We start from the raw sequence: 6,028 nt of genomic DNA, 5'->3' as shown, positions 1-6,028 counted from the left end.
ATCAACACACAGCCTTGCTTTGATTGGACCAAATAAGGTCATTTCCCACAGTACTGCTGACCCACAACGCGATTGTCTGCCTGTCACTGCCATCACTGGTGCCTCGACTCTCATTCGTGTGTGTGTGTGTGTGTGTGTGTGAGACAGAGAGCATGCATGTGTGTGTGGAGGGTCTGTTTTGTCCATTACAGCTGAGATACTCCATTCAGAGCAATAGGAATGACAGCTCTCCTACACCTCACTGCTGGTGAATTACTTAGAGAACCTGGGATGGGATTTGTGTGTTCCTGCACTTTAAGGACTTGCGTTGGTTTGTCACTGAGAATGACAGAAAAACAAAACTTTATTTGAAAAGGAATGTCACCAATGTGTACAGAAGCTGTAAATCTATAATGCAGGAACAGGTACAGTATTCAAATATTTATTTATATTTGCTCTACCATTCAGAAGAATTATAGAAAAAAACAATTTCATGAATTCAAAAGTTTCCTAATTTGTTGTATTAATTTCCTTAAAAATGTAACTAGAACCACAATGGTGCCGGTATTTCACTTCGTGCCATCTGGTTTTGTAGTTTTACACATGCAGCGATTCAGTCCCCCCTCCACTTGTAAATCAAGCCACATTAAGGCTTACTGAGCGCTGGCTCTCTAAATGAAACATCATTTTAGCTCATTATGGTGAAGCAGAGTTTGCTGTCCAGCTGACCACAAACGACACTCAAGGTCATTCTCAGTATGTGAGAACATGACAAAGATTTTTCTTCCCAGTGTTGGTTACGTGCAGGTTACACACATCTGTCTTATATAATTTCTATAACGCAATATCCATCCAGCTTCTTACAAAATATATCTACTAAACCCTTTTCATTATTTTATGACAGTAGAAATTTCTATACACAACTACTACTACTCTTCCTTGACAGACAAACACAGTGGAGTTCTATCAGTCATGGATTGGCCTCCCCAGAGCCTGGACCTCAACATTCATCATCTTGAGAGAGAATGGAAAAATAGGCAACCAGCATCCAAAGAAAAGCTTTGAATGTTCTTCAAAAAGCCTGCAGAACTATACCTGAAGACTACTAAAATTACAAGAAAGCTTGCTTAAGAAAGTTTAAGCTATGTTGAAGAATAAATGTCATACAAAATACTGACTTTCAAAGTCATTTGAATTTTACAAACTGTTTTTAATGTACTGTATTTCCAGTTATGTTTCAACGTGTTTCAATCAATCAGTCACCACAGCAATTTCTCATTGCAACCCCACATTTCTTTATATTTTTCTAAGAAAAATATAAAGAAATGTGGGGTTAGCCAGATAGTTGAAGTGATACCAAACAGCTTTTTTTTCTAGTACTAAATACTTATGCTAAGTACCTAATAGGATAAAGTTCGAATGGACTTTTTGTATTTTCAATTTATTCTCAAGAACAGGAATAGTGACCGCCACATATGTACTTCTTCAAGTTAAATGAAAACAGTACTCGGGCAATCAGTGTGTGATAAGCAGTGATCTGGTAGCCAGATAAGCCCAGGTTCAATCAGTACTGCTGTCAAAGTACAGTTGATAAAATGACAATCATTCTAAACATTAAAAAGGCAAGGTGTTTAAACAAGTTGTTCATCTAGACCCAAGGCTACATTTCTTGCTTGAACCACACCCAATATCCATCTGTCATACTTGGCCACACTTAATGATATAACCTAAACTAGCCTCTTAACAACAATATTAAATGTTTGCCTTTAATTTTATCACTGATATTCGTACTTTACAAAGTGTGACTTTCAGCACAACCCTTTGTTACCCAGTAGCAGAGGTAGAGTACGTGTAAGAGAGGCAGTACACGTAAATGGTGTAGACTCCCTGGAAAATATAATTTTAAAGGAAAAAATGACACAGTGAACAGGTTGTATGAGTGGTTGGTAGATTGCCAAAATTGAGAGAGACACAGTAAATACAGAGAGATGAAATAGAGCATATATTTAGCCTCCAGCTCTCCGCAGCAGATCACGTATGTGTGTGTTTGTATGGTGAGTGACGGATCAATGACTCATCACTCCCGTCACTGAATATGTTAGCACAGGCAAACAAACCTTCACATGCCTGTGTCAAAAAAAAACAGTAAAAATTTCTAATGCCATTGAAATGTCTGGAAATGGTGTTCAAGCAATCTCTGATATGAAGGGAACGAATCCAGCCAGTGGCTTTCTTTAAGACGGAGATCAACTTTTTTTCTGCCCAGAGAATTACAACTGTGAACGGTTATTATTGTCTTGGAGAAAGGCATTGTTCTTTTGTTTTTGGCAAATCCTCTATGATTTAAAAAGAATAAAACCCACTGCTGAGGTCATAACTTGATGCTGAGCTTTTGACCTTTCTTTCTGACTCCTCTTTACAAGAGATTAACCTGGCCACCTTCCAATCTCTTTTTTAGACACACATATAGAAAGCTATAGGCTACCTGAAATCCCACTTGTAATAGTGTATGTGCTTTCTGCACTCCTCTTCCTTAAACCTGTCTTCTTCCTTCATCTCTTTTTTGACTGCTCCCAGCTTATTCTTACCTCTAAGTCCTATCATTTTTCTGTCTTCATGAAACTTGTTCTTTTTATTTGCGTCTGCTTTTGACTTTAATTAGTGTTTGTAATCCGACCCTCGTTTGAGCCTTCAGAAATATACTGTAGCCTGCCTGAGGGAGGTCGGATTGAGCTACAAGGTTCAGTGTTCTATATCAAAGCAGAAGACTTCATCAAAACACCCACCCTGCAAGCATAAGGTCAGAGGTTAAATCTTCTCAACACATCCACATCTCCACAACAGCCACGTGTCACGGCAAAACCACCTTCTGTTTTCCATCATCTTCCAAAGATTGAAGGTTGCAGACAGGTTGTTTGGGGTTTTTTCCCCCTGTCTTCATCCAGTTATTGCTATATGTGCCAGGTATGATCTCAGCTTTTGTGCTGGACACCCGATTTTATTCAGTTCCTCACACAATGCTGTAATCTTTCTGGCCTCTGACCTTTTTCCATGCTGGTGTTTGGCTTGTGTCCTTCCTCTCTCCTCTAGTTCAAGTCTCATTAGAGCATAGATCGTGAATTTTAGTTAAGGTCACTATTTTGTACAAAAAACAGAAAAATCATGGTGCTTCTTCCTCCAAAGTACAGTCTTAAGACAAAGATGGACCATTTCAACACACTTGGGGGCCGCACCATGTGTGGTCTGCCCTTTGCCTTTTGCAGTGAGAGAGTAAGCCAGACAGGCTAGAACTTGCTCCTCTGCTATCTGATACTGTTTCAAAAGGAAGAGCCGAAGACAAAGAAAAGGCAGAGGAAGAGTGTAGAGCTGAGATGGTGGAACTAAAATGTATCCTTCGAATGTCTTTTTGATTAGCTGAGTTTTCAAAATAAAGACTTCAACAAAGACACGAGAAAAGAAGAGGAGAGACATGAATTTGAGAAAAAAGAAAAGTAACAGCTTCAGATCTTCATTTAAGGTCTTCCCAGATGTTCATCTCTGCACTGGCTTATTTTACTTAATAATATATACTCACTTAAAAAAGAACTGGGTAACACCTGAATAACACCAAATATAGTCGTATGAATAAAAAAAAGTACAGTACAGCCTTGAGTTATGTCTAGATGAACAATTCAAACTAAGCCAATATACAGAAGCAGTGTGTAACAAATCAACATGGTTTACAGTTGGTGTTTGCACTGATATGCTGTATTTGGTTTTCTGTGAATTATGGCCACACATCTCAACTTCGGTCCCAGACGTTTTGTGGTTTGTTCAGATGCAACTTTGCAAGCCTAAGCTGGGAAACACTTCTAAACAAGCCACTTCAGCCTTTTTCTAATTGTTTCCAAACGCATTCTAAAGTTTAAAATGCTACCTAAGGTCTGTAGTCTGGCAGTCGTATAAGATCATTGCTCCCTTCCTCAATGGGTTTGTGTTAACAAACTTGAATGCTCCAGACCAGCAAACTCCCAAAGTTTCTGCTTTGTAGGTGGACTTACTTGCTGATAATCAATTATTCAAGTGTATTTAGTTAGCAGCACCTGGCTACTAAATACCCTCTTAATTCCTCCCTTTCATTTTTCCATGGTGCTGTGGTGTACTTGTGTATGCATGAAAACCCAATTTATAAAAAAGCGAGAGAGAAAAAGGTGTGTTTTCCCTTTTAAATGAGAGATGTAAATACATCATCTTAACTTATCTGCACTCTCAGTAAATCAGGTTATGGCACCGGTGAAGCAAGGCCTGGTGCCATAAACTGATTTTGGAGGGAAAATTGAGATTTCATTATTGCAATCAAAGCAGAAATAACTCTGCAGGAATAAAATTAGTGACATAATGCTTTTATCCATGTTTCATCATTTCCATTCTAAGTACAATAGCTACTTTTATGACCCAGAGTAAATTACTACAAGGAAGCAGATAGAGGCTTGCCAACTGAACACGTGGCTGCACATGGAGATATTGGGTAATGCATAAGTTGAACTTAATGCGACCTTCCTACAGCAGCAATACACTTTCTCTAAGCACCACATTTCTGCCTTTCAGTCATGATTATAAGATGACATCTGCCTCACCTGAAGTTGAAAAACTGAACCCCTCAAGCCCCGATGAGAGCATGCTTACACTCCTCCAATCAAACATGAACAAAGGCAAGATTTAACACAACCTCACTTATTAGAAGTTTTCTTGAACCTGATGGCTGATTTGGCACTCAATGCTCACTACCCTCTGCCAATGGTCAGTGCATTGCAATCTGGGAACCAATGAGTTCATCATCTCACTCAACGTTTGGATACTAAAACCAATATTTCAGTGTTTTAGGTGTAGTCAGCAGACATCAAGGCCCAGACTTCACCTTCAGCTGACCATTCTTTGCTTATTAAAACAATCTGAGAAGCTCAGACCACAGCTTTCGGGTAATTTGGGAAATGTTATATCTCTTTACAGTGATTATTATTGACTTTGTAACAATTACCCTTCTCATGGTTTTTCCCTTGCAATGATATTGAGTACTAATCGACTAAATGGTAAATGGACTGGTACTTATGTAAGGCCTTCTGACTAAGTTTGAGCACTCAAAGCCTTCCTGCAATGTATCTCATTATTACAACGGTTTTATTTATGTCTAAGTGCTTTGTCTAACTTTCACACGTTCACACTTTGACGGCGTGCATTGGGGGCAGCTCAGTATTCAGTATCTTGCTCGGGGGACATTTCGACATGTGGACTGGAGGATACTGATCCACCACCTGGGACACAGTCGCTCCTGAAAGAGTGATATAGTTCAATATCTACTGGTTGGATTTTCTACAGACATTTGGGTTTCGTTGCTAGATAAATGAAAGCTAATATGTCCTTTACTTCAGTCTTTCCCCATCCATAACCACAGCAATAGGTGGGCTGCTGTGGTAATTTTTTAAAATAACACTATATGAGTTTCGGGGTATTTTTTTGTTTTTAATATATAATATAAATATATTTTAAAAATGTAAATAATTTTTTTTCTCCAAGGACTAAGATTGGAGGGCTCCTCCTCTATCTTTGTCTGGTAAAGCCCAACAAACCCTGATTCATGACAGCAGCCTAAACAAACCTCATTAAGATTTGGGCAATGGGGTTAAAAGAGAGAAAGAGGTTTGTGTGTGTGTGTGTGTGTGTGTGTGTGTGTGTGTGTTTCCTGGAGGTAGTCAGTGGAGTTTGAATGAGAATGAATGACAGAGCATGAAAGAGAGAGAAAAAGAGTTTGTGTGCAGTGTTCTCTGCTGAGCTCCACAGAGGACCTATCATTACCAGATGTCTCAGTAGTTTGCTTCCAGACGAATCCCTGCTTACCGCCTTTAATTCGACTCTGCCTCTCTCTCTTTCTATCTTCCCTTCTTTCTTCCTTTCTGTCTGCTCGCCCTCTTTTTCTCTCTCCATTTTTTCCTTCCTCCCTTCTCCATTCCCAGCTGTTTTGGGAGCACACGAGCACGAAGGAAGTTCTCCACCAATTGTTTTGGTCCTGAGA

The sequence above is a fragment of the Neolamprologus multifasciatus genome, chromosome 17, assembly GCF_963576455.1.
Source record: "Neolamprologus multifasciatus chromosome 17, fNeoMul1.2, whole genome shotgun sequence".
NCBI lineage: Eukaryota > Metazoa > Chordata > Actinopteri > Cichliformes > Cichlidae > Neolamprologus > Neolamprologus multifasciatus.
Note: the sequence above shows the minus strand (reverse complement) of the source record.